Source organism: Hemitrygon akajei, chromosome 2 (assembly GCF_048418815.1).
Source record: "Hemitrygon akajei chromosome 2, sHemAka1.3, whole genome shotgun sequence".
Lineage (NCBI taxonomy): Eukaryota > Metazoa > Chordata > Chondrichthyes > Myliobatiformes > Dasyatidae > Hemitrygon > Hemitrygon akajei.
In genome coordinates, this window is record NC_133125.1 from 33,076,892 (window position 1) to 33,096,386 (window position 19,495).

The window sequence follows — 19,495 nt, forward strand, 5'->3', positions numbered from 1 at the left end:
AAAAGTAGAATGAAATGATTGTTACTTTAGATCTGATGGAGAATTAAAAAAAACCACAATAAGCATAAAGAATACAATAAATGATTGGTTTAAATACATAGACTGATTGTATGTACATAAAGTAACACTAGGTACAGGAGCATCTGTACATAAGGTGACAATCTGATGGGAGATAATAGAGGTGGTGGGGGGTGCGGTGGGGTGGGCTAGTGTGGGGTGTTGATCAGTTTGATGGCTTGGGGGAAGTAACTATTTTTGAGTCTGGTGGTCCTGGTATGGACCTGATGGGAGTGTGTCAAACATGAGCTGGCTGGGTGGAATCCTCTATGGTATTACTGGCTTTCTTCTGGCACCTTTCTGTGTATATATGTGCTTGATAGTAGGTAGACTGTTGCTGGTGATACACTCTGGGCAGATGTGATGACCTGTTGTAGAGCCTTCCTGCCTGCTGCTGTACAGTTTGCATATCGCACTGTTAGGAAGTTAGCTTTTGCTCTTAGTGGTGTATCTGTAGAAGATCATGAGTATTGATGTGCTCAGACCAGCTCTCTTCAGCTTGTTCATAAAGCAGAGGCGCTGATGAGCTTTACTAATTGTGGAGCACGTGTTCTGGGACCAGGAGGGGCTGTGCAACACGAGCACTCCAAATTGTTTGAAACTGCTCGCAGTTTCCACGGCTGTGCCGGCAACGTGAAATGGGGTGTGAGTGGTCCAGCTTTGCCAGAAGCTTATAACCATCTCCTTTGTCTTGTTGACATTGAGGAAGACGTTATTTGCCCTGGCACCAGACCTTGAGTTCTTCCACCTCCTCTCTGAAGGCTGACTCATTATTGTTGGCAATGACTCCCACCACTGTCGTGTCATTAGTGAACTTGAAAAGTTCAAGTTCAACTTTATTGTCATTCGACTGTACACATGTATATAGCTAAATGAAACAACATTCCTCCGGGGCCAAGGTGCAAAACAAAGTACATATATCACATACAGCACATAAAATAATTTTAGTTTTATTCGTTCAGAGATACAGCACAGATCAAGCCCCTCCGGCCCAGCAAGCTGTGCAGCTCAGCAACCCACCTATTTAATATAGGCCTAATCATAGGACAAATTACAATGACCAATTAATCTTCAAACTTGTACTGTGACCAGAGACCTAGGTAAGGATGTTAGGACCCAAGTGCTGGAGTATCTGAGACTAGAATTGAGACTGAAACTAAGACAGAATGCTAAACTAGACGTTAGATGAGAATCCAAAGTAGAGCTGACGAATGAGCACTGACCCTCATTTCAAGTGTTCCTTAAATATTGAAATCCTGGCCCCAAGACATAGCTGCTAATTAGTGGGTTGGTCCTGAACCTTTAAAAGGGTCACAGAGGCTCTCCATATCCTGGAAAGTTAGAGTGTCTATACCCCGGAGGCTGGCACAGTCGGGTACATGATGTAATAGGAACCCCTCCCCTACAGCTGACTCCTGACAGCTCTGGCTGCTCGGAGAGATGATAATGGTAATCACGGATGAGAACTTGATCCAAGATATCCCTTTCTAGAACCCAGCACTTTTCCTTGAGTCTAAATACTTCCCAGTTCATGAGGAACCGCCGAACACCCTGAATATTTTATGAATCCAGAATTCTTTTTAAGGTGAAGACCATTGACAAACCTGCGTGGAGTTGGGGCTGGTGGTGGTGGGGCTAAGGAACTAGTGCTTACAGGTTTTAATTTGGAAATGTGAAAAGTAGGATTGATCTTGAGGGTCTTGGGAAGCTGCAAGGTGTAAGCCACCAGGTTTACTTCCTTGGGAACCTTGAAGGTTCCAATGAAATTGGGCGCCAGCTTCCTAGATTCCACCCGGAGAGACAAATCTTGAGAGAACAGTCAGACCTGTTGCCCAGGCTGCAAAGCCAGTCCCAGCCTTCTCCTGTGATTAGCCTTGATTTCAGCTTTCCAGATAGAGGCCAACAGAACCTCCCTTGCCTTAATCCATTTCTCCTTGCAGAGTTGGACGAGATCTTTGGCCACACGAACACCAACCTCTGCCTCCTGCTCAGGGAAAAGTGGTGGAGAATACCAAAATTGGCATTTGAATGGGGATATCTCATGCGCCAAATGCTGTAAAGTCTTGTGGGTGACCTCTGCCCACATCAAATGGTCAGACCACTTGTTTAATTTTTCTGAGGCCAGGCATCTTAAGGTTCATTCCACATGCTGGTTCACCCACTCCTTCTAGTCATTGGACTGCGAGTGACACCCAGAGGAAAGACTCGCTGTTGCCCCAATCAGCATACAAAACGCCCTCCAAAAACATGATGACACAATGAGTGGACGGCCGCAAGGCTGCAGGACCGGACGGCATCCCACGGCTGGTGCTCAGGATGTGCGCAACACAACTGACAGGTGTGTTTACAGACATTTTTAATTTCTCCCTCTCCCTGTGTAGAGTGGCCTTCTGCCTCAAAACATCCACCATTGTCCCTGTACCTAAAAAGTCCAAGGTAACATGCCTGAACGACTGGCTTCCTGTCACACTCACGCCAATAGTAAGCAAATGTTTTGAGAGGCTGGTCAAGGACTACATCTAAAGCATACTACCACCCACACTGGACCCCCTACAATTTACCTACTGACACAACCGATTGACAGGTGATGCAATAGCCACAGCTGTACACACTGTCCTTACACACCTGGAGAAGAGGGATGCTTATGTGAGAATGCTGTTCCTGGACTACATTTCAGCATTCAACACCGTAATTCCCTCCAGGCTTAACAAGAAGCTCAGAGACCTCGGCCTTCACCCTGCCTTGTGCAGCTGGATCCTGGACTTCCTGTCAGATCGCTGGCAGGTGGTAAGAGTGGGCTCCCTCACCTCTACTCCTCTGACCCTCAACACAGGAGCCCCTCACGGCTGTGACCGGAGAGCCCTCTTTTAATCTCTGCATACCCATGTTGTTACTATGTCGTCACCCACAGCTCCAATTTGCTAATTAAATTTGCTAATGAGGCAGCCTACAGAGAAGAAGCCATCACCCTGACACACAGTGGTGTCAAGAAAACAACCTCTCCCTCAATGTTGCAAAAACAAAGGAGCTGGTTGTGGACTACAGGAGGGAATTCCCAAGGACTTTCTACAGTGGCACAATTGAGAGCATCCTGACTAGCTGCGTCACTGCCTGGTATGGGAACTGGACTTTCCTCAATGGCAGGACTCTGCAGAGAGTGGTGTGAACAGCCTAGCACATTTGTGGATGTGAACTTCCCACTATTCAGGACATCTACAGCACACAATGCATAAAAAGGATCTGAAGGATCATTGGGGACCCGAGTCACCCTGACCACAAACTGTTCCAGCTGCTACCATACGGGAAACGGTACCGCAGCATTAAAACCAGGACCAACAGACTCCGGGACAACTTCTTCCACCAGGCCATCAGACTGATTAATTCACGCTGACACAATTGTATTTCTAAGCTATAGTGACTGCTCTGTTGTATATCTCACTGTACATACTATTTATCATAAATTACTATAACTTGCACATTGCACATTCAGACGGAGATGTAACATAAAAATTTTTACTCCTAATGTATGTGAAGGATGTAAGTAATAAAGTCAATTCAGTTCAATGTGAATTGAGGACCGTGATCCAATTCACGAGACACCTAGGCGAGGATGGTTGGATCCAAGTGCTGGTGTATCCGAGGCTCGAATCAAGACTTGATGCGAGACTAAAATGAAAGCAGTGTTCTAAATTAGATGCTAGCATATAATCCAAGTCAAACTGACGATTGAGCACTGAACCTCTGTTCAGGTACTGCTTAAATATTGAATCCTGGTGCTAAGGGGTCATGACAGCTGTCCATATTCCAGAGGGTTAGAGCGTCTAAACGCCGGAAGTTGGCACGGTTGGGTGTGCATCGTAACACTAACACAATGTCCACCAAAAATCCATGGTCCTAAAGACCTGGTGCAGGACAATTTCGGCGGTCTCCACCACATATAGTAGTTTGTCCAAGGAAATCCATTTTCATCCCTTTGGGAAAATGATCTACAATTACCATGATGACAGTGTTCCCCTTGGAAGGTGGAAGACACGTGACAAAACCATGGAAATGCGCGCCCGTGGTCTATCTGGGACAGGGAGAGGGTGAAGGAGCCTTTAAGGTTGGATGCGGGTCTCCTTGTTCTGGGCATACATCTCACATACCTGCATATATTGCTAGACCAATCTCACCATTCCAGGCCACCTCTATCTTCTCTTGATGAACTCACACGCCCTGGCAATCTCTGGGTGAGTGGTGTTCTCAATGTGTGGCCCCACTGAAGTACCTGAGAGCTGACAAAACTTGGGATGCCTCCACTTCAGTAGACCAAACAATGGGGCTTGTGGATCTCCTGGTGCTGTCAGCAGAGCTGCCACTAAGCTGAAGTTCCTGATGAATTTTCTGTAAAAGCTGGCAAATCCCAGGAATTGTTGGACTTGTTTCACATTGGATGGTTGTGGCCAATCTCTGACTGCCTGGGTCTTGGTTGGGTCCATCCTGAGATTACCATTGGAGGTGATAAAACCCAAAAATGAAATGGTAGTTAAGTGAAAGTCAGACTTCTCCAGCTTATCATAAAGTCCTTAGTCTAGAAGCATCTTTAGGTTATCCCTGATGTGAACTTCATATTTTGCCTTCACATGGACTATTAGGATATAATCCAAATAGACGAAGGCATACTGAAGGAGAACATCCCAGCACGCATTGTTTATGAAGGCCCGGAAAACTCTTGGAACATTTGTGAGGCTGAAGGGCATGACCTGGTACTCATAGTGCCCTGTTGGTGCGTTGAATGCAGTCTTCAACTCATCACCCTTCTTTACGTGGACCAGATTGCACACTGTTACGTAACCTCGTAACCAGGTAACTTATCAGCAAAGATAGCGGGATCAGCTGAGTCGGATGCTACTATTTTCAAACGTTTTATTCAAAAAGGGGCACAAACGTATGGTTAAAACAAAACATTCATATCATATACATTGTCAAAACTCAATCTAAAACACCGGTGTAATAATAATCAATCAGAAATAAGCTCTATAATTGTCTAGGGGAAAATACTGAGTCCAATTGAAATATAAAGAGTCACTCAGAAGTCTGCAGGCTTTTCCCTTTTGGGAACCGCTGGGGTTTCACGTTGTGGAGAGAGAGAGATGGTTGAGAAAGGATAAACACTTGCCCGTTGTCTTTACAGAGCAAATCCTTAGAATCAGGGGAGCAGGCTTCCCCGTTGTTAGTTAGAAGCGGTCTTCCGATGGTTCCAGCCACAGATTCAAAATTTGGAATCTAACGCACGTGGCTTCCTTCAAAATGGCTTCCCGCTCCCACGGGAATCGGTATCGTGCTTCCTTGGTGTCTCCTTGGTGCGTCTGAGGGTTGTCCCCCCCTCAGACCCTCCTTTATACTTCTTCACGGGATCGCAGGTGTCAATCAGGTTGCAGGTGATGCGATCTCTCTCTCAACCAGCCCACTTTGCCCGAGGGCTTTTCACGTGGTCTCCATGAGACAATAGTCAATGTCGCCTTTATTCTGCTTCTCGGGAGAACGTGGTCTTCCGCACGTCTCTCTCTCTCTTGGGTCAGTTGACCCCCCCCTTGACTAGGGCTCTTGCGATTCTCACAAAGGAAATGGCCGAGGGCATAACAACACACTTTACAGGTCTAACTTTGAGAATACTCTTGTCCTTTGGAGAATCTCTAAGGCGGTGTTCATGAGTGGAAGGGGGTAACGATTTTTGGCCATTATGCAATTCAGTCCACTATAATTAATGCATGGCTGCAAGCCCCCATACTTTTTCTGTACGAAAAAGAAGCCTGCACCTGCTGGTGAGGTGGAGGGCTGAATAAATCCCATGGAAAGAGCTTCCTTTACATACTCTTCCATAGCACTTTTCTCCCAACCCAAGAGAGCATATAATTGATCCTGCGGAGGTCAAGTACCAGGTAGTAGATCTATAGTACATTTGTATGGTTGGAGCGGTGGAAGAGTCGAGGCCTTTCTCTTACTGAGGACCTCTTCCAAATCCTTGTAGACGGAAGGGATTTTGAATGGCTTGGGTGTTGCCGCTACCCCCAAACCTCCTTCACCAGATGACTCTTGTGGCTTCTGAGGCAGCAGGGGTGATTTTGCAGACCTCAGAGTCTCCTTCATAGGTTCATCAGAGTCATTAGTTGAAACAGAGGCCAAATCAGACTCCAAATCCTCATTTGTATCCTCAGACAACAGCAACAAGGTGCTACAAATAGTCTTTGTCCTCCGGGAACTAGACTCCAAAGGTCTACATTTAGGAGCTTCTCCCTTAGTCACGACCTGGTGGCTGGATCCCTTAGGCTTAGCTGCTAGAGTTCCAGACTGCTTGGGCACCTCCTTGGCTTGTTCCTGAACTAGAGATCTTCCCTCTCTAATTTAGCACACCTCTGAATGGACAGGGTCGGGACTTACATAGTCCTGTTGGCTGGAGCCAGCTTGTCTACCCTAGAAGGCAGGACTAGATCTTCTGAAGGTTCCAGGTTACCCCAAATAAAAGCCTTGTTCCTCATTGGCTGCTGGTCTTGAGAGAGTCTGGGGAGTCGGAACACCAAGCCAAAAGCATACCCTCTTGCAATGACTGGACTATGCAATGATCCTCCCTTCCTTCCAGCTCATGGAAGGGTTATGGGGGGACAGCCAATGGTGCCCGAGGAGCAGGGGTTTGTGAGGAGACTCGAAGATATAGAAACTAAAGTCCTCTGCATGATCCTCTATCCTCATCCGCAAAACCAATGTCTGTGGCCGGATCTGGATGGAACCAAGTGGATGGCTGTCCAGCGCTATTGCAGGCGTGGGCTGGCTCAACTTCTGCAGCAGTAAGTTTTGTCGCTGGGTAGTCCCCAACTCCAGGAAATTGCTGGCTATCACAGAGTCCACAAGAGCATTCGCATCTCATCGGTTCTTACTCCAGATCTCTACCTTCAGTGTGACACCAGAATCTGTGTGGTTTGGATAGTGGCTGCTACCATCATAATCCTCCCAACACTTTACGGTCTTAACAGTCCTCCCATTCAACGTGCAGGTAATCTGCCTACCCGCAATAATAGCAGTAACCTTGACTCTGACGCCAGGACCGTGATTTGCATGGGCTCGATCGTATCCTGAGCAGGAGACGGGCTGGTCATTGTCCGAGGCTGGGAAGTGGAACTGCAATGTGTTGAGGTCAGGCTTGGATAAGCCCTCTTTGACCTCTTGAGGTAGTCCCACTTTCGCTCCTTAAGACGGATGGACTGATTGATCAGAGCCTCCAAATCCTCTCTTCCGAGGAAAGGGCACCCTTTCGTTCATCTTGGGGTCTGCAGTGACTCAGAGTGGCCAAGCTTCCCTGTTCCAGCCACTCGCCTCGGCTAAAGTCCGAAACTCAATAGCGTAGTCGGCTGCCAACCAACAGCGCTGATGCACCTTTATCAGACGGTCCGCGGCTCAGTTTGTTCCAGCGGGGTGAAGAACACATGGTAGCCACGGATTTCCTCCAAACCTGAGCAAATCTCCGACCTTTGCTCCCGATGCAAGGTGGCCCAGGTCAGGCCTCACTTAGTCAGCAGAAGGATCATGAGGGTCACCTTTCTGCGCTCTGTAGGGAAGCAGGCTGGCTGGAGGTCGAATACCTATGAGCATTGAGTTAGGAAGCTGTGACAAGAGCCTGGGTCACAGTTGAACCACTCCAGAGTTGGAAGGTGGAATGGCTCTGCAGAGCGACGACAGCCTCATCCGAGCGACTCTGGCTTCCTCGTTACGATAGTTGGCACGGAGGTAACTTGGGGATAAGACCCAACATTGAACACAAAATCCACTTACATTACATATACCTTGAAAGTTGTTTTATGTAATATTTATAATAATGTTTTGTTCGTGCATTTCCAGGCTCTGTGAGGAAATTCTCTCATTGCAGCTGGCCACAGCAGATGAGAGGCTCTGATATTCTGCTGGGTCCATGTTAGGCTCAATTGTACTGTGACAGGAGACCTAGTTGAGGATGTTTTGTACCCAAGTGCTGGATTAGAATTGAGACACAATTCAAGGCCAAAATGAAGACAGGGTTCTAAACTAGATGCCAGATGAGAATACAAAGTGGAGCTGACAATTGAGCACAGAACCTCCGTTCAGGTGCTCCTTAAATATTGAAATCCTGGCACCAAAACATGGCTGCTAATTAGCAAGGCGGGCCTGAATCTTTAAATGGGCTGCACCAGCCCTCCATGTTCTGGAGGTTTAGAGCATCTATACCCCAGAGCCTGGTACAGTTGGGTTCGTTTTGAAACAGGTACATCTTTGGACTGTGGGAGGAAAGTGGAGGACCCAGAGGAAACCCACGTGAACACAGGGACAATGTACAAACTCCTTGCTGGAATTGAACTCCAACCTTGGGCTGTTAACAGTGTCATGCTAACCACAACGTTACCGTGGCACCCCAATATTAACACTATAATATTAACAGATAATAAAAAAAATTCTCTCGATGTACAAGTTGACGTAAAGTTCCTATACAACCTATAATTAAATATACGACAGTACAATGCTGCTGGCGCTGTCATGAATAATATGCAATGGGTGGGAGCAGGTTGTTCAGAAGTCTCACAGCCTGGGGGAAGAACCTGTTACCCAGCCTAACAATCCTTGCTCTTATATTGTGGTACCTTCTGCCTGATGGTGGAAGGTCAAAGTGCTCATGGAACAGATGGGGGGGGGGGGGTGTCCTTGTCAATGCTGAAGTCTCTGAGAATACAGTGCTTTTGGTATTTGTCCTGGACGGTGGGGGGGAGAGAGACACTGATGATTCTCTCAGCAGTCTTTGCAATCTGCTGCGGGGTCAGATGGTCAGATGCCCTGCAATTCCCATACCAGCTGGCAATGTATCTGGTCAGAACACTGGCGATGGTGTTCCAGTGGAATGTGGATAGAATGGGGTTGGGGAGCCTCACTCACCTCAATCTCCTCAGGAAGTGGAGGCAACGCTGTGCTTTTATGACTAAAGGGGTGGGGCCGAGGGTTCAGGAAAAATCATCCGAGATGCGTGTGCACTCAAAGAAACTTGGTGCTGCTGACTCTGTCTGTGGAGGAGTCATTGATGTTCAGACGGGAGTGGTCAGCCTGTAGCTTCCAGAAGTCCACAAGTATACCTTTAGTCTGGTCCACACCGATACTCATACTTTTGTGCTCACACCAGTCCACAAGCCGCTCTCTGTATGCCCACACATCAATCTTGCTGATGAAGCTGTTGTGTCACTGTTGTGTCATCACTGAACAGTATGATTGCTGAGGTGTTTGGTCACGCAGTCATGTGTAGGCGCAGCGTGTAGCCATGGGCTCAGCACACAGCCCCGAGGGGTGTCCGTGTTGGGGAGGGAGAGTTAGTTGTGCATCCTGGCTACCTGAGGTCTTTTTGTTATGAAGTCCAACACCCAGTTGCACAATGGCGTATTTAGACCGAGGATTAGGAGCTTGTTCACCGAGGTCTGTGGGACAATAGTGTTGAATGCGGAACTGAAATCCAGAGACAGCGCTCTGATGCAAGTGTCCTTGTTTTCTAGGTGTGTCAGGGGCAGAAGCACGACAGAGGCAATGGCATCTGTTGTGGAATAAGCATATTGATGATTGTCCAGTGTGGCAGAATATAGTTCTTGATGTGTGCTTTAACCAGCTATTCAAAGCATTTCATGATGATTGGAGTCAGATTTACCAATGGTAGTCATTTAGCTCTGAAGCTGTAGCATTCTTTTGTGCTGGGATGATGGTGGCTAATTCGAAGCATGTGGGGACAACAGGCTGGATGAACAAAGTGCTGAAAATGTCCATGAAGACATCATTGCTCAGATGTAAATACAGCTTTGTCAGAGAACATAGGACGAACAACACAGACTAGTGAGTAAGTATGTCCCTTCTTTCTCTTGGAGAACGCTCATGTTTTCACTATGGGAAAGTATGCTACCCTTCTCTCACTCCAAACCCCAGCATCACTAACAGCATCACAGCATCACATTTCCACTAACTATCAAAATATCTATACACCTAATCTGATCTCTATTTGCGAGCTGGTAGGAGTGAGATAAATACACTTTTGAGAAACAGAAAAAGTGATGAGGAAAGCAACACACACAAAATGCTGGTGGAACGCAACAGGCCAGGCAGCATCTATAGGGAGAAGCACAGTCGATGTTTTGGGCCAAGACCCTTCGTCATGAGTCCTGACGAAGGGTCTCGGCCTGAAATGTCAACAGCACTTCTCCCTATAGATGCTGCCTGGCCTGCTGCGTTCCACCAGCATTTTGTGTGTGTTGCTTGAATTTCCAGCATCTGCAGATTTCCTCGTGTTTGCCTAGGTGATGAGGAAAGGTAGGATTATATAAACAAATGCAGTGATACTTTTGCAGATGATCAGTAAGTCAGAAATGTTGGAAGAATAATTGGAAAAGACCTAGCTGAGTCAATTGATATGACTCACTGCTTGCATGACTCACTGTTATGGTGACTCAGTGTATGTTCTGTAGTTCTAGTCATTACAGGGACATAAGTTGTACTAATTGAACCAGCTGAATGTGATCATAACTGTTATTAATCCTCATCTCAAAAATATTGGTTATCTCCAGGGAGATTGATAGAGTATTTGTGCAAAAGAACATCAGTATCTAGTCAGATTCTACTGAGAGTGCCACAGCATTTCCAAGAGAATGCCTGCTTGTCAGGATGATGAAAGACCTTTTACATCTATCATTTCAAGCCTTCAGTCAGAACACAATGTACTGTCATATATACCAGCTGAGGGTGGATGGTAAAGACTAGTTAATCACAACTAACCTGTCTGGAGGAGTTGTAAAGAGATGAATGAGTATGGGTGAGATGAAAAAATAACAGTGCCAGAGCAGTGAGAAATAAACAACGCAGATGTAGGGCATCTATTAAAAATGTTCAACAAGTGAGGAAGCATTCCTGGGGAGAGAAAAAAAACCAGTTAATGACACAGATTGATGATCTTTCATCAGAATTTAAATGTTGTTTCTCAAGCTTATGTTAGGGCTCGGTTGGAACATTGTAAGAGAAATCAGGGTGGGAGTGGGACTGGGACTGGGATGGAGAATTATAATCATACCACAAATGGAAGCTCAGGACCACTCATGCTAATGAACAGAAATGTTCATGCAAAGTGACCTAACAAGGGATGGCAGCTTCTCTATCATCTTATGAACTGCTAGAATTCCATGATCAGAACAGACATAATTTGTTGGGAGTTTGACACAAAAACAAGGGGAGGAGGGGGGAGGGAGTGTCACAACCACGGATGCAGCAGCGCAGTAGATACGGCAATTGCGCTTGTGAATATGCACGTGTCAGGTAATGATTATTGAATTGGTATAGTATTTAACTCCATACTTGTCGTCGTAGTGCTTGTCGAGACTTGGACAGAGCATAGCAATGCTTCGCTGCTGTTTCGCATTCGGCTTTCCCTGAGATATTGGACTTTCAAGTTCAACTGACTCTGAAGACTAACAGTATTTGTTTACTGTTTAGATGCTCTTTTCAACCGCAGTGTAGGCTTTGTTTTCCTTTTGAGAGTTTTAGTTAACAGCCCTGTTTGGCCTAGCGTTTATTGTTTTATTTTCCCTTTAACACTGTTCTTGTTAAAGTCTGTGAACTATCGACCTACTTCAGTGTCTCTCACTCTGCATTTGGGCCATATCCAAACCTGGTAACAGGGAGAAAGAAAGAAAATTGAATGAGTGAATCCTGGTTTTGTCCTTCAGGGTCTCGAACCAGAAGGGAGAACTTCATTCAACTGTACTTACCGCAACACTGAACTATTCCTACAACTTATGGACTCACTTTCAAGGAGTCTTCATCTCAAGTTCTCAATATTTATTGCTTATTTATCTATTATTATTCTTTTCTTTCATAATTGCACATTGCTGCTGGAATGTCAGGAAAGAAAGACATGGCTGAAATTTTAGATGGTGTAAAAATGAAGAGAAATTACTATTAAGTCAAATTATAGTTAAGATAAATAAATCACTTTGATCAGATAGAATGCACCCAAAGCTGGAAATAAGAGTAATTTGATTATTATCTTCCAAATATGTAAATACATAACTGTGGACTGGAGACTTGCAAATATTACTTTCCTGTTCAAAACACATTGGATATAGGGTGGTCTATAGAATAAAGAGGCTCTATCAGTAGTGATAGAAAATTGGCTATAGGACGAGAAACAAAGAGTTTAATGAACTGTTGTTTTCTGGACTGGAGGGAAGTGTAGAGTTGAATTCTTCTGGACTCAGCATGGCTTTTTTTCTAAACTAGTATTTATAGATGACAGGACTTAGAAGTGTAATATAGTGTGAATAGAATGATAATCAAAATCAAAAGCAGATTGCCAGAAGAGGCAAATAGGAATTTAACATAGAAAAATGTAGTGCTACAGGTTGAGCACCTCTTACCTGAAAATCCAAAATCTGGAAACCTCTGAACTCTGAAATGTTTTTGAGCGCTGACATGATGCCACATTTGGAAAATTCCACAAGGTTCCCAAGCAAAGAGCAGGTCTCTGCACACAATAGACGGTCCCGAGAAGTGGTTTCATGTACCAAGTGGGGCTCTGTCGGTGCCAGTTTGTTTTCAGCAGTCATCATAGCCAGGCGTTTGTGCATTACTCAGTTATCCAGCACAGTGTTTTCTCATCTCGAGAGCATCTGCTTCCAGGTCCCACAAAAGCTTCTGATGTTCCTCCTCAACATGATGTCAATGATGATGTACCCTTTCCTTCACCATTCTCAGACCTGATGCAGTTGCTGTGTTTGATGCTCTATTCATCTTCCTTTGGAAGTGATCATCACCTTTTCTTTTTGGCAATTACAAAGCATATTAATTTTGCATGAAACCTGAATTTCATCTCCAACTAAAATCCCATGTTTTGTAAATGAGATTGCTTACACTCCCATGTGAATGTAACATGACCAGCATCATTATTGCATTAAAATAAAATATTAACTTTTTCCCCACAGTTTTCATTACATTTATCTGTAATTAAATTTAATCTTCTGTTTTTTGTACCTTACATAAAATCTAAAAACAGTAAAATGCAAATACAGTGTACTGCAACCTTTTAATTAAAACATTGCATCTTAGGTGGAGACTGATGTTGTTAGTTGTAGTTCAACAGCTGATTGGAGTATTTTCCCTTTGCTGTTGTGCTGCTTCTGTTATCCTGCACACATTATATTTTCATTTTATTAATGGTATGTGGTATCTTTTACTGTTAAGTACAGATGTGTGTATGAACATGTGTAAGACAAAGACTGCTTAGTGGTAGTACTTAAATGCTGAGTCATAAATGATGGCAATGCCAAACAGCCAACTTCCATCTTGGAAATTTTCATGTTTTATTGTTGCACAACATTGAATCAGAATGATTTAATTCAGCTTTTTGACTGATCAACAGAAAAGATTATTTCATGTCAAAGTGAAAACAAATTTCTACAAATTGATCTAAATATATTACAATTATTAAACACAAAATAATTGATTGCATAATACCCACCCCCTTCAAGTCAGTATTTAGTAGATGCAATTTTGGCTACAATTACAGCCTTGACTCTGTGTGGATAGGTCTCTATCAGCTTTGCACATCTGGACACTGCAATTTCTCCCTATTCTTCTTTACAAAACTGCTCAAGCTCTGTCAGATTGCATGGGGATCATGAGTGAACAGTCCTTTTCAAGTCCAGCCACATATTCTCAATTGGATTGAGGTCTGAACTCTGATTTGGCCACTCCAGGACATTAACTTTGTTGTTTTTAAACCATTCCTGTGTAGCTTTGGCTTTATGCTTCAGGTCATTGTCTTGCTGGAAAACAAATCTTCTCCCAAGTCACAGTTCTTTTGCAGACTGCATCAGGTTATCATCCAAGATTTCCCTGTACTTTTCTGTATTCATTTTACACTCTATCTTCACAAGCCTTCCAGGGCCTGCTGCAGTGAAGCATCCCCACTGCATGATGCAGCCACCACCATGCTTCATGGTAGGGATGGTGTAGTTTTGATGATGTGTGGTGTTTAGCTTATGCCAAACATAGCATTCAGTCTGATGGCCAAAAGCTCAGTTTTGGTTTCATCAGAACCTTCTTCCAGCTGACTTCAGAGTCTGCCACATGCCTTCTGGCAAACTCTAGACAACATTTCATGGGAATCTTTTTCTCCAACAGTAGTTTTCTCTTTGCTACTCTCCCATAAAGCTGCGACTGTTGAAGCACCTGGGCAACAGTTGTTGTATGAACAGTTTCTCCCATCTCAGGTTCTGAAGCTTGTAGCTCCTCCAGAGTTGCCATAGGTCTTTTAGTAGCCTCCCTCACTAGTCCCCTTCTTGCACGGTCATTCAATTTTTGAGGACAGCCAGTTCCAGGTAGATTTACAGCTGTACCATAATTTTTCCATTCCATTATGATTGATTTAACTGTACTCCAAGGGATATTCTGTGACTTAGAAATATTCTTGATTCCATCTCCTGACTTGTACTTTTCAATGATCTTTTAGTGGAGTTGGTTGGAGTGTTCTTTTGTCTTCATGGTGAAGTTTTTACCAGGATACTGACTCACCAGCAGTTGGCCCTTCCAGATACAGGTGTATCTTTATTACAATCAATTGAAACGCTTTGACTGCACACAGGTGATCTCTATTTAGCTAATCATGTGACTTCTAAAACCAATTGGCTGCACCAGTGGTGATTTGGTGTGTCTTATTAAAGGAGGTGAATACTTATGCAATCAATTATTTTGTGTTTTATATTTGTAATTAATTTATATCACTTTGGAGAGATCTGTTTTCACTTTGACACAAAATAAACTTTTTCTGTTGATCAGTGTCAACAAACCCAAATTAAATCCACTGTGATTTAATATTGTAAAACAATAAAACATAAAAACTTCTGGGGGTGGGGGCAGGGGTGATTACTTTTTATAGCCGCTGTATATACTTAAAGTAAATTATTATTCTTTATTATTATATATTGCATTGTACTATTGCCACATAACATCAAATTCCACAACAGAAATATGCTGGTGATATTAAACCGATTCCTGATTCTGATATCTACTATGAATGCCCTCAAGAAAATGAATCTCACGGTAGTATATGGTGACACACTTGTTCTTTGATAATAAATTTGCCTTGAACTTTGAATGCTGAATATATTGCAGGGTGATTGCCATTCCTTGGGATGGTGCAGTGAGTGAATTGCTTCCAGATCTTGTGATGGTGCTCATGCCATTGCATCTCTTGTTGAAGAAGAATGTGAAATGAATGTGGAGCATGGAGCAATGAAGAAGTCAAAAAAAAAGGCTTAGAAGTGAGATTCTCTTTGTTCATTATATTGTTAAGTGTGAGCTTAAGTTGTCATCTTGGGTACTGTTATGATATAGGAGTAGTTAAAAGCCTGTTGATCGATATTGTGTGATGAGCAAACAATAATTATTCCTATTGCTCCTTGCATATTCTTTAGGAGTGAGCATACAACCTTGCTCTGTATGTATTACATCACTGGAAGATGAATTTTCTATGACTAGTTTACAAACATGAGTAAACCTGCAGATTCGGGAAATCCAAAGCAACGCACACAAAATCAAACTGCAAGACTATAAGGTATAGGAGCAGAATTGGCCATTCGGCCCATTGAGTCTTCTGCAATTTCATCACGGCTGATCTAATTTTCCTCTCAGCCCCAATCTCCTGCATTCTCCTCATATCCCTTCATACCCTGACCAATCCAGAATCTATCAATCTCTGCCTTAAACATACATAAAGACTTGTCCTCCACAGAACCACCACTCTGTGGCTACATAAATTCCTTCTCATCTCTGTTCTAAATGGATGCCACTCTATTCTGAACTGTGTCCTCTAGTCTTAGACACTCCCACCATAGGAAACATCCTCTCCACATCCACTCTATCAAGGTCTTTCACTGTTTGAGTGGTATTCATGAGGATCACCCTTCACTCTTCTGAATCCTACTGAATACAGGCCCAGAGCCATCAAATGCTCTTCGACAAGCCAATCAATCCTGGAATCATTTTTGTGAACTTCCTTTGAACCCTCTCCAGTTTCCCCACATTCTTTCTAAGAGAAGTGGCCCAAAACTACGCACAATACTCCAAGTGAAGCCTCAACGGTGCTTTATAAAGTCTTAACATTACATTCTTGCTTTTGTACTCTAGTCATCTTGAAATGAATGTAACATTTGCATTTGCCTTCCTCAACACAGGCTCAACCTGCAAATTAACCTTAAGGGAATCCTGCACAAGTACTCCCAAGTCCCTTTGCACCTCAGTTTTTTTTGTATTTTCTCTCCTTTTAGAAAATAGTCAACCCTTTCATTTCTTCTACCAAAGTGCGTGACCATTCTCTTCCCGACACTGTATGCCATCTGCCATTTCTTTGCTTATTCTCCTTATGTAGCCTCTCTACTTCCTCAAAACTACCTGCCCTTCCACCTATCTTTACATCGTCTGCATAATTAATTCCATCATCCAAATCATGAAAATATAACGTAAAAAGAACCGGTCCCAACCCAGACCACTGTGGAACACCACTAGTCCCCAACAGCTAACCAGAAAAGGTTCGATTTATTTCAACTCTTTGCCTCCTGCCTGCCAGTCACTGCTTAATCCATGCTAGAATCTTTCCTGTAATACCATGGGCTTGTAACTAGTAAAGCAGCCTCATGTGTGGCACCTTGCCAAAGGCCTTCTGAAAATCCAAGTACACAACATCAACCAATTCTCTTTTGTCTATCCTGCCTGTTAATTCTTCAAAGAATCCCAACAGGTTTGTCAGGCAAGATATTTCCTTGAGGAAATCATACTGACTACGGCCTATTTTATCATGTGCCTCCAGTTACCCTGAAACCTCATTCTTAATATTCGACCACAATAACTGGTCAGACTAACTGGCCTATAATTTATTTTCTTCTGCCTCTCTCCCTTCCTGAAGAGTGGAGTGACATTTGAAATTTTCCATTCCTCCGGAGCTGACTTCTGACTTCTCCCGTTCCTTTCCAGTCCTGATGAAGCTCTCAGCCTGAAATGTTGACTGTTTACTCTTTTCCATGGATGCTGCCTGACCTGCTGAGTTCCTTGAGTATTTTGTGTGTGCTTCAATGACTGGTTTCCCATCTTGTGAATAATTGTCATTACACATTGAACTGGAATACCTTAATTTGTTGCAGCTTAATTTTGCTCAGTACCATCATTCTGGGCACTGGGTTTATACTCCCTTAAGTAAAATGCTGCTTGTCGCCTTGCTCATGTTACCTCTATAATATGTTGAAACTCAGAAGAGAATCACCATCGCAATCGCATAGAATGAAACATAAACAATCCTGGACTGGAAAGCAATGAACATATTCCCAGAGCTTGCAAAGATGAAGTATGGAAATATACCGCATTTCCTCTCTGATCCCTTTCCTTCAGTCCTTTTGCATGTCTTGTACTGGGGCTGCCCCATGATTACAGCTTGTATCAACAGTATCCCCTTTGGTATAAATGGGAATTCTCAGAGCTGTAAATTAGATGGGAAATGGTGAGTTCATTTTCTTGTGATACACTTACTTTATATTTTTTGCCTAGCGTAAATGCATTTTTATAAATTTCTCCTCAGACTCCACCCCAGATTCTATTGCTTACCTGCAGGTTTGGATTCACTCATTTCAATAATCACCGAAACCAATGAATCCAAAAATGCCACTCAAAAAGGCATTCTTGAAATTTCACAATCCACACCCCAGCAGTGTTCCAAACATTACTTCACTTTCTTCTGAAAGAATAAATCTCTTTGTTCTATGGGCTAATATTAATGCCATCACAAACCACCAACAACAGATTGGAATAACCTTAAATTTCCATTATATCTAAAACCGATAAAACGTATCAGCCATCAATGTGATTAAAAGCATTGAAAATCAGGCACTTTCTAAATTAGGCAGCTGATCTGTAGAGTTTTATAGCCAGTCAATATATTAAGTCAGTTACTTGATTACCGTAGATTTCGCACTACAGAGCGCACCTGATTAAAAGCCGCTGGCTCTAATTTTAGAAATAAAATCAATTTTGTACTTGTACAAGCCGCACCGGATTTTAGGCCGCACCGGATTTTTGGCCGCAGGTGTCCCACGTTGTAATATGAGATATTTACACAGAAAGATATTACACGTGAGGATTTTTTAACTTTTAATTAAATCCATATGGTAACATAAACAAATACATATTGCAAATGCTTTTTTTCGAACCGTGCCTGTAACGCGGCTACTTTTAAATATACATTGCGTATACTTTTTTACTGAACAACATTCCAATATCTCCTAACGACTGGTAAAAAATATATATACTGCAGCCTACCAGGAAAAGTTATTGATCGCCTTTAACTTAAAAGCAGCGTTTTGGCTCCGCCGCTCTGCCGCTCGCCCCCCGCCTTCCCGTTTATCGCAAACCGGTATTTCCCACAAGACGCGGCGAAACCGGGTGTGACGTCATAGCATCCCGGGATGTAGTACAGAAAACAAATATAGTTAAAACACTTCTAACTTTAACTAACAAATGAATTACTAAGCGAAAATATTATAAACTAAATAACTGCCATAAAGGCAGCACAATGCTTTTCTTCGAGTGTTTTCCATGTTGATGAGGGTGAGTACAAATGACTGATTTACAATAATTTAATTGTGAAAGTGTGCTTGATTTATCGTACAATTTCATTGGACCTCTGTGAACTACTCATCAATTTTATTGGTCTACTGTTACGAGGCAAAATGTTTTTGGCGGCATGAAAAAAAATCATGCATTAGCCGCACCGTAGTAAAGGCCGCAGTGTTCAAAGCTGTTCAAAATGTGGGAAAAAAGTAGCGGCTTATAATCCGACATCTACGGTACTTACTTTTTCTTCTCTATGCATTAACTTAGCTGATTATAAAAAAAAGTCTTTGACAGTCAGTGTTCCCTCTAAGGTGTGCGCACAAAGGAATTTAAACTTTGCACAAAAGGTTGTCACCCTCTACCTCGTTGGCATGTTAAATATATTTCATGATCGTACACAATCACATTTCCTTTTCCAGTTTCTGATGTGGATGATGTTGACAACGTGGAGTTCACGATGATTAGTCTGCAGATTTTAGAACTGGCCTATTTATATTGTTTTTATTGGAGAAATTATTGATTCACTATGTCAAATTCCAAAGAAGCAAAGGGCGTGAAGCATTAAAGAACTGCTAGTTCATTTATAGCGGAATGGCTTAATGAAACAATAGAAACTGCGACATCAAAAGCTCTTGAGGTTAGGAACGTGCAGCTACAAGAAATATTTATGTACAATGCAGAAACGGGTGCTGTGTGTATTGTCATGATGCAAATGTTGCTGGGGAATTTGCAAGTGGCAAGATGTGGATAGATCTTTGGA